Genomic DNA, 10,970 nt, shown 5'->3' on the forward strand with positions numbered 1-10,970 from the left:
CAAGTCTGGGATCTCCAGATCCAGACACTTTGTGTTTCTAAAAGTTAAAAAAGCAAAGATCATCTTTAAAAGGCAGAACAGCCAACCTGCTAATGGACTAGCCAAATGGCTGAAGGGAGAAAGGGCTACAGATGTCAAATTGGACTATATAATAAAACAGAAAAACAGACAGGGTGGGAGTAGTCTTGACACATTAGATACATGGCTACTTTGCATTTCTGCACAGCAGCTTTTTTCCATATAAGTAGGTCAAGGAAGAAAAAGTGCAAGGCTCACACAAACTGCAGGCTGCAATCTGGAAGTGTAACTGAAACCCAGAGAAATGGTTCTCATACTTGAAACCATGAATAAGCAGGATGTAATCTGTTCAACATGGAGTGACAAAGAAGAGTCAAGGGTTGCGTGGCAGGTAGAGCTTCCAGCTAAATTCCTTAGCATCTGAACTGAGAGCCTGAAGTTCAATAGAGAAAGTGGAACAGAAAGCTGTAAGAAATCCAGCCTCAGATGGAMAACAGAGCACTTAACTTGCATTCTTTGCTATTTTCATCAGTAAGCTTGACTATGAATGAACTAAAAAGGTAAATACAGTTGTGTTTCTGTTGCTGTTTCCCAGCCAAAGCAAGTGACTGGCCAGACCTCTAGCAGTGTGTGAACTGCCAGAGAGACAACGGATCTTGATGCAACTATTCTGTTTCCCAGCAGTTCATAACCTGGGCTCCATGAAATGCCAGAGCAGTGATATCTCTGGAAGTCAAGGATTTTAAAGGCAGCAGATGAAAGGAATGCGATCCTCTGTGCCTTCCTCCACCAGGAGCCACAGCATCAATCACAGCCTGTGATGACAGCTCCAGGAAAGCACCCTCCCATTCATCTTCACGAAGCAAGCAACATTTTCAGCATTTCCCAAACTCCTGCTCAAATCCAGTAGTAGGATCTCAGAGCTTGTTTGATGCTTCACAGGCCAGTACCTAACAGAGCTAAGCAAACACTTTCATATTCCAGACTAGGACTAGTTAGACAATTTCCAGGCTTACATTGTATGAATCTTTAGCTGTGTTTAGGGTGCAAGAGTGCAACATTGAGCCAATGTCACCTCCTCATAGTATGGGTCTCATAGCAGTAAGGGAAACAAAACTAATCCAAAAACACTGCAAGTATTAGGATGTGATTTTGAACACATCCTAATAATCAAGACAAAGGAAGGAGTTTCCCAAAACAGAATTCCTGTTCTGTGGCGTCCTTATTACCTTGGAACAGTTCTAAGCAATGCTTGGCCATTTATTTACCTCCTTCTGACCATGGGCAGGGATCACACCAGGGCTTGGAGATAATGCCAGTGTCAGCAGGGTTTATCCAACCAGACTGCTCTGAGGACCATGCATATAAAAAAAGATGTGTTCATTCTGACATTTGGAGAAGATGTCAAAGGACCACTTAGTCAGATGGATTTGCTCAAGCAACCACTTGAAGGGTCTTGGTAATAGTACCAGTGAATGAGACAGCTTATCTATATGACTACAGGCTACATTAGAGCAAGAAACCACAGCAACCACCCTCCTTCAGAAAGTCAAAGACTCCATGTGAAGCCTCCGTTCATCTGAGAGTAGAGTCAGGAAAAGGGCATGAATTTTTCAAGCCTCTCACAGGAAGTTCAATAGATTTGCCCTGAATTCAATCCTTCCCAAAAACGCGTAAGGTAGAGAAGTGGAACAAAAGACCTGACTTTTTTGCCCGCCCCAGGCTTTCATGTAGCTAGAGCAGAACAATGCATCAGAGCAGCATCCGATCCTGGCTCACCACAGAGCACTTTGCACAGTCTCCCAAGGAGGGCAATTTTCYTTTGTGTGCCAACCTCTCCACCAGCAACTGAGTGTTTCGCAACAGCAGCGATAAATAATCAAATAAAGTATCCTTTTGCAAGGCGGTCAGGTGTAATTTCAGCATAACCTAGACCTGGCAGATGGAATTGGCCTCAGCAAAAGGCTGCATTTGTGGACAGGCTAAGTGATGTTTGCAGTCTGTCTTCACCTCTTTATTCTGTGGCTCAGCTAAGACCCTGAGAAAAATACTAGCCCTACTAGAATCTGCATTTGGGGCCTGGCTCACGATAAAAGCAAATTTAAAATGGAGACTATATTTTAAATTGAAGGAGATTCAGCACATGAACATGCTGTCAGGACTATTATCCTTGGAGCAGGGTTGTCTTGCACAGTACAGGGATGTACTGGAAACCCCCTTAGTTGTTGACGAGGATGTCTACACAGCACTGTGGGGGGGCCAGAGCCCAGCTCCTACCCATGCATTCTCAAGGGACCCCAGTTTTATCTTGGGCTGAGCAGATACTCAGATGGAAGTGGCATGCCCTCGAGCCCTATCTGCTCCATCCTACTTGTTATTGGGCTGCTTGGGCCACTGACATAAACAGGGCAAGGCAGACATGCAGACATGGTGGTGGCTGACTTCAGATAGATTTTTTTTTTACAGTAAATTCTCCAGGATTCAAGAGGATTAATGTGAGGCACTAGCCTTCTCAGCTATCAAGGCCAACAGGTGAGCCTTTACCTCTTAGTTCMGAGGCAGGTTCAATACTTTGGTTTTGTTGCTACAAAGAGCATGTCTATACTCAGGGAATATCACTATGAATATCTAAGGGAAGCTACATGCATGTATGTGTATATACATGCCCGATATTGAAAGATAAAAATATCCCCTAGATATAAAGATATATTCTGACCAAACCTATGCTGTTGACTCCAGCTAGAAACAACTGGGCCATAGACAGAGATTGGACTGGGTTATTTCCTGCCTGGAATGCATAGGACCACAGTGAGAAATTAGTCTTATTCCAAGACTGTACGCATTGTGGATTTGGACTGAGGTCCCAAAGAAAAATTTAGGGGGGATGTTGGGTGAAGCTTTTTCTTCAAGTGATTTCCAGGGGAAATGGAAATTACTAAATTTAAATTAAAAGTAAATTTTACTAAACTTATTTGCTAATGCACCTCTGCTCTTCTGCTGCCTTTGATAGACAAAGTCCTTTCTGCAGTCACTATTTTAATAACACTGGTGAGCTTTTGTGCTGCATTATTCACCCACGAATGTCAGTCAACTTAGGAGGTGATGACATTAACCTTATTTCACACTAAAGGAAACTAAGGTACTAGATGAAGACATGACTGTCCCCAAGGTCACATAGGAGGTCAAGGACATGACCAAGAAAGTGCATGGTGTCTTCTGTAGACACCCTACTCTATGTCTAAGCCTCCACATCAAAATGCCTTTAATAAAGGCAGCTTCCTTGAGCTGAGCTCTTCTCTATCCTTAACCAGGACTAACAAGTAGCTGTCTTGCACTCTGCTTTTTCTGATTCCTCTGGCCTCTGCTGTATGGCCCTTCTCATTTCAGTGCTGTTAGAACTGTCTGGAACAAGGCCTCTGCAACTTGTTATAATCCTGCAAGGTTTTCCCTCAGCAGGAAACCCTTTGCCAGGCTTTTAAGTGAAATCCCCCTATTCCACCCCACCTGCCCTTACTCTATCCTCTTATTTCTCATCAGCCCGGGGAAATTCAGGGCAGCCCTTCAGAGAGGCTGGGGTCAGTCTCCAAATGAGAAGACTAGCAGAACTAAGAGGGTTAAAGTCAGGAGATGCTAGCCCTACTTTATCCTGCTGAGAGTCCTGCTGACTCCAGAGGGTGTTTTGCTTGAGCGAGGACTGTAAAAAACAAGTAGAGACTCTGCTCTGCCCTTCCAGGGTGTTTTTGGTGCAGGACATTTCCCTGGCAGGAATCACTGTCACATCCCCCTAGGGATACAGGGGACAGCCCTGTAATAGCCTCAGCTAGGGGACACAGACACTCTCTGACTCACGGGCTGCACATTCAAAGTATTATGCTAATTTTGCAGCGGAGGAAGCTGAGTCACAGGGGTTGTTCGCCGCTCTGTCTACTGCACTTCATGTCCRGTGGCACACTGATTCCCTGGATGTGCTGGATGAGAATATGGAATGTTTCATGCTCTCCAGGACATCAGCTGAAGCTGTACTTGCAGGTCATTGTCAAGGCAGAGGTTAGACTAAAGGGAATATCTATTAGGTGATGTGCAGGCATAATGCAAAAATCATTTAATCCCTGACCAATCCTAATATGCAAGGACCTGGAGGCTCCAAGAGATGAAGCGACTTTGCTCCAYGCCAGGCTCCTACTTGATGAGGAGCAGAGACAGAAATATTGACAGAAATCCCTCTGTGAGCACAAGACCTAAGAAAAGACACATCTACAAGCTCAAAACTCCAATTCATGAGATCTCTTGATAATCCCCAAATGAAGTCTTTCTTAAGGGTGTAACATTCAGGAAGACTTTCTTACAACTGGACTCCTAAGTGTCCAAGAGACCCTCACCCTGTAGGACACTATTTTTTCCCCTATGCCTACAGAATTCAAGCACTTCATTTCCTTGTGTTTGCTACAGCTCTTTCAAATTCAGAGAGAAACTGGCCAACAAACTCTACAGTGGTTAGGTGACACACCTAAAGAGACAGGCAGTGTGACTATACAAGCCTTGTTTCCTCAGGAAACCAGACTAGATGAACAAGTCAGCTCTAATCAGGCACATAATTTATTCCAGTTCTAACGAGCTGCTCCATTCCTACCCGTGTTTGCAGTGTTTTGAAGCATCCCTCAAGGAAAGAGGTGGCTGTTAYTATTTGTAATTTGTGTCCAGTTACAAATAAGAAGTGCGTGTTGCTGTAGGGATGTCATAATCTCTTTCTATAGCCTGAGCTGAACATCAACTGCACCTAAAAAGATTGACCTTTCTTTTACCCTTTTTTACTTAATATTGACACTGACTGCCAAGTTCAGTGATGGGAGGACAGGGCTGATKGCTACTTTGAATGGCAGTCTGCTCTGCAAAGAAGGGGAATAGCAGGGCAGTGGGGGAGTTCTTGAGGGCTATTTCCAAGAGCAATAAGGTTGCCCAATCAGCTCTGTCCCTTTCTCACCTGTCATCTGAGAATGATTAACCTGAAAGAACAGCAATAGGGATTTCATCGTATCCTGAGCTGACAGGGCTCTCATGGCCAAGATCACTTGATGCTCTCGTGTCTTCCCCCTGCCCCTTTGGGGGCAGGCACAACAGATTTAGCAATGRGGACAGCAGAGTCTTCCTGGAGAAACACATCTGCACTGCCAGAAATTTGCCTTCTTTGGGGACAAGAACCTCTTCCACCYGACACAAACATGGGCAGCATCCCCATACACAGTTTCCCCACCTGTATCCTACTGTGCAGGAGAGGAGCAAAGCTCCTCAACGTCACATCTCAGCAAAGGCTGTGTTTGAAGAAGGAACAGTGTCCTTGCAGTATACCTGCTCCAACAGACCTCCCCAGCATGACAGCTCATTACTTATTTATAAGTCTCTATGTATTGCATTACTGAATTACACAAAAGGTCAAATAGTTCCTGCTATGGATCCCAGTGCTCAGGTGGACTTTGCCTTAGCACCCAAGTCCTTTGGGATATGCTATAGCCCAGAAAGACACAGAAACTAAAGGGGTCCCTAAAGGACTGATGGGGAGTTTGGTCCACCCTTATTTTGGCTCATGGATGCTATAAGTATCACCAAGTGGCACAGCATCACCAAGGGGACACAGTGGGGAGGTGTATAAATGATACTGTTCACAGTGGTGGTCACTAGTTTCAGCAACACGATATTTGCTGATATCTATGCCAATGACTGCTTTGGCAAAGGAAAGCATAAAACAAGCACTGCCCGATCTTTTCCTGGGCTTTTCCTCCTGAATTACAGCACAGAGACAGATCATGAAGTCCTGCTTATCTTGGCTCTCCTTTTTCTATCAGGATTAAAGACAGTCAAGAGCTGAGCAAAAATTTAAAAGTAGACCGTCTTGCTATCAGATTGTCTGGCCGTCTTGCTCACTTGAACAGGCTCTCAGTGTACACATTCTCACTGGTTTGAGAAACRTTCTTGCAAGGTGGTTATAGATGAAATAACCACCCTCTATTTCTTCAGATCAAAACATTCTCCAGGCTGTAGGAGAAAAAAATCCAATCTTTATGGAGCCTGGAGTTTGTCTCAGCATAGAGTAAATCTACTGCCCTTGATGGCACTGATCCAGAAAAGCTGAAGATGAGAGGAAGCAGGACACAAATAGCAGGGACAGCACAAAGTAACATCAAACAACACTGATGCTGCAAAATACCCTCAGACCTGGACGTGGGAGGCAGAGCTTTGTATACTTTAGCAAGGCTTCTCCCTACTCACCATAACATGCATGAAACAGCCTTAACCCTGAGACTTTCAGCCAGATAAGGACAACCTACCTCTGGTGATGAGATTATGAATTAATCTCTGATCACTTGGTCAAGAATAGTTTGATCAAGCCAAATAGGTTATAATGGAAAGAGAAAGTATCAAAAAAAAAGAAAAAAAAAAGAAAAAAAAAAGGCAGTGCTTAATGATAATGAGGTCTTGTGAGCTCATTCCTTTCTTACTGTCTGTGTTCTTTCACCTGGATGTCCCAGTGATGCTCCATGAGCAAGGAAGGACAGAAAAGGTATAATAAATCCATGATTCTATGATTCTGTGATCTTGGGATATGTGATTCAGCAAGAGGACACTTCCTGCAGGGCAGGGCAATACTACTCTCTGTATAATTTTTGCTAGAGAAGTGTTATGGTTTGAAGATGCCTCTACCCTCCTCTTCCTTTCTGCCTCACACTGTTGTGAAGGTCTTTGAACTCACTTAAGGTCTCTCAGGTTGACTATAGGAATTTCTGGAGATGATCTAGTCCAACCCCTCTAACATTTAGTTCTTGTCCAGATCTTCCTTCAGCAGGTCTTTGTGTTTGAGGTGTTACTGACTGTAACAAGAATGGTGGAAATCTCCACCTAAGGCAGACTCTAAGCCTATAATCAACATAAAACCTAAGTTTAAACTCCCTTCATATGTGTGAAAACTGTATTCAGGTCATCTTCACACTAGACAAGCACTAGGTTATTACACCAAGTTAGAACAAGAAAGGGGAGATAGCAGCTGCAGAAACAACACACTGTAAGAGCAGCTTCCTAGGACTGAGGTCTGGGAAGAGCTGGTGACTTTTCTGAGAGTGTCAGTGGGACTGAACACTCAGTTTTGGGGTCTCAGCTAAGTTTAGTTGGGAGATGGTACCTAGCTGTTCAGATTGGGCAGATCAGGAAGAACTCAGACAACAGTGTCCTCCAAAGTTTTATGGCTTTGGCTTTTTGCACATGCATCCATCACTCAGTATATGATAAGTGGCAGTTTTTCATTGAATCTATTTGCTTTTTACTCCTCCTCCCATTCTGCAAAGCAGGAACAATTGCACTCCACTCTTTCCCTGTGTCCAGAGTGTAAGGGCTTTCTGGAGCAGGTATGGTGATGCTCAGGGAGACTACCTGGGGGTGGATGGCAACCTAAGCACTAGGAAGCTTTCCTCTTTAGCAAGAAGAAATGCAAAAGCTTGGCTAGGGGATCAGATGGTCATGAGCACATTGGCTCATCCTGTATCATGCTSTCCTTACACACTACCTAGCAGAGAACAATTGCCCTGGAAGCAAGAAAACCTCCAGTTCTGTCTCAAACCAACGATGAAAGTCATCGTTTCTCCCTTCACCATCAAAAGGAACCAGCAGAACTGACCTTGCATCAGGTAACATACAGCAGTTGCTGCCTGACACCTTGATACCAGGGCAGACAACCGCAAAACGTGCCTTGGACTGGAAATGCCTGAAGTTGTTTCCCCTCTCCGCCCCTTTTCGATGGGCTTGGAAGCTGTTCCCTGCAGCTCCAGGAAAKGCTTTGAAAAAAAGAAAAAATGCTACGAGCTGACAATGCCTTCATTAATCACAGAATAATCCTTTCCATGGCAACCCAAGGATTGCGAAGTCACAAGTTAGCAAGCATAAGACAGAAACACTGTACAGCAACTCCTGGTTCATGGAAACTTAATAGTGAGAAAGACGAAGTGATGGCTCCGAAAGGGGAAAAATGAATTAGAAATAATACTCCACTGGGAAAGGGTTTCGTCTTTAGGCTTGTTTTAGATCTCACAAATGTTGGTGCTAGTGTGAARAAACAGTAAGTAGGGGAAGTTACTCTAGTTATATCCTAAAACACCTGAGAACAGACTCCGTCATTACACACTGGTTCTGAAGTACAAAGCAAAAAGGTAAAGCAGAAAAGGAGGACAGTTTATCACCAGGCTATGACCTAAATGTTAAGCACAATTTAGACAGGGGTATTTGGAAATTAGCAGAGCTCAGAAATAGCTGTGCAACAGATGAAAACACTTTGAGTGCCACTTGAGAGAAGTGCTGTCCTAGCTTTGTCCTTGGTTGTCCCTGTTCTGTGCCTATGGGGGAAGGATTATAGACTCTGGGTAGGGAGGTGACTTGACCAGGGTCTTGCARGAAAGCAGATTTTGGCTGGGTCTTCGGCAAAGCTAAGGTTAAAACTGCAAGGACATCCCATGCCTTCCTAGCACCATCACTGAGACTGTGAGAGGCAGAGATTAGACCAACAGTGTCATAATTTGAGAAGGGAGGAATACAAGTTAATCTGTAATGCATGCTCTTAGCATCCTTGATATCTTGAAGCAAGGCACTGGTTAACCCCATATAGTTGACTCTTGGACATCCTTTTGCCTGGACTGAAGAAAGGCACTCCCATACCAGCACAACTAACCTTAGGCTTTTGGGGAAGATTATTTCTGGCTCCCACCAGCTCCTTCTTTGGGGACATTTACTCAGGGACAGCCAGGTAGCCTTAGACTTGCAGCCTGTTGTCCTTCAAATTCTCCTTGCATGTTGCCTATAGGAGAGGTTCTCCACAGCACACCCCAGTCTTCCTAGAGATGCTGAGAGATGGCAGCTCCACCTTAGAATATTATGGCTTTATCTATCCTAGGAAAGCATGAGAGCCTTCTTTGTTACCCACATCAGCTGATACAGAGCAGCACGTTTCTATATAATAGTCCATATAAAATACTACTTCTATCTAATATTTTGTATACATGTAACATCCATAATACCCCCGAACAAGGCAGCAACACACAAGCTGCTTAGTGGGAATAGCCTGTCCCATGCTGGCTCCCAACCTATGCCCAGGGATTGTTTGCAAAGTGCCAAGGATGATCTTAACAATTCAAATGACCAACGCTGATGTGACCCAGTGGGACACACAGACGAAAATCCACCCGAATCTGAGTTGCGCTATGCTGCAGCCATGGTAAATCCTCTCATACATCAGCACCAACTGCATAAGAGCATATTTTTTTCTTTAAATGTCCAGGTGAAGCATTTGGGGCTGGGCAGGAGGAGGAAGAGGATGAGAGAGCCCCAAGACAAACGCGACTAGGGGTGTGTGTCTGGGATCTCCTGCCACCACCAGCAGGTCTGTGCAGCAGACACACCCCCCACCAATCTGTCTCTGTCCCCAGGTACTTGCCGTTTTAACCCAGCGTAATACGAAAGGACTGGAAAGAGGGTGGGGGTCTTGCACAGCCCAGCACCGGGGGCTCCATCCCTAACGATGCCCCCTCCCTAGCTTGCTGCAGGTGACCCAAGCTAAATTAAGCAGCAGCTGGTAATTACTGAGGCACTAATCCGTGCTGCAGGAGCCGGCCTGGCTTGGGGATGTGGGGCATTTCAGGCAGCTTTGGGGTGCCTCCTCCCCATGGTAGGGTTTAATGTGTGCAGTGGGGCAGGCTGGCAGCTCTGAGCAGCCCTCGGAGCTGCCCCCTGCCCATTGCACCCCACTGCAGGGCTTGCACCCCATTGYGGGAATTGCACCCCATTGCAGGGTTTGCACCCCAGCATTGCACCCCGTGTGGCAGCACTGCAATCCCCAAACCCCGTCACGACCCATTGCACCCCATGCGGAGCATCCTCAACCAAATGCCRCTCCGGTTCTTAGCCGGTGCTGCTTGTCACCGTCCTCCGCCTTTTCTTACCTTAGCTGGGCATCGCCCGGCGAGCCAGGATTGGGACCACGGGACCGGAGCCGGGGAAGGGGCGCTGGTGGCTGGTGGGGCGCTGGTGGCCGGTGCGGCGCCGCGCTGCCTCCAGCACCCAGCGCCTGCCCTGGCTGAGCCTCTTAGCGAGGGAGGAGCCGCGCAACGGCCAGCCCCTGGTGTGTGTGTGTGTGTGTGTGTGTGTGCGCACGAGTGTGTGTGTGACATCTCCACATCTCCAATCCGGGCACGCAATCAGCACCGAGCTCCACATCCATCCCCACTCCTCCCAAATGCGTTCTCCTGCATCTCTAGGCTCTGCCCCATGCAGTACCACCCCAGAGCTGGAAGCACTGCTAGGAGTTAAGCTGGGCTTTCAAGTCCTCTTTGTGCAGGGCTGGATGCCTTCTTAGGAAAACAAATGGTCAGCTGCATCTTTCTGCCCCATGCAGGGAGTGAGGGCTCAGGTCTGTGCATACTGGGATGGGGGGTCATACTGAGTTCCTAGCTATGGGGTCAAGAGCTGGGCAGGCCTTCTGGTTTGAACGTACCAGGCTGTGCTTGTAAATGCAGAAATGGGCAGAAAGAAAGGCCAGAGAGGCAGGAAACTCTGCTGGGGTTCTGCATATAGGCTTAGCTCTGACCTGGTTGCTCTCTGTTTTTATCTATCTGGGCTCCTGTCTTGTCTCCTTCCTGCTGGAAAAAAAAACAAAAAAAAACAAAAAACAAAAAAAGCAAAAAAAACCATGAGGTTGGAGTTCAGTTGTACTATGAGCATCATCAAGGTTTCTCACTGCAGTATAATACAGCATGGCATTTATCCTGTAAATGCTGTAAACACTATTAACAAGATACACCTTGGTTTTGCAAACTTCATGTGTGAGTTGTTCCTAAGCTTTGGCTAGGAATGAGTGGGCCTGGACCCTCTTCTTGGCCACCCTTGGCTGGCAGGAGAGGGTTGCTTGGGCTTCAACGCTG

The sequence above is a fragment of the Nothoprocta perdicaria genome, unplaced genomic scaffold (assembly GCF_003342845.1).
Source record: "Nothoprocta perdicaria isolate Ctin4 unplaced genomic scaffold, notPer1 scaffold_146, whole genome shotgun sequence".
In the NCBI taxonomy this organism is placed as follows: domain Eukaryota; kingdom Metazoa; phylum Chordata; class Aves; order Tinamiformes; family Tinamidae; genus Nothoprocta; species Nothoprocta perdicaria.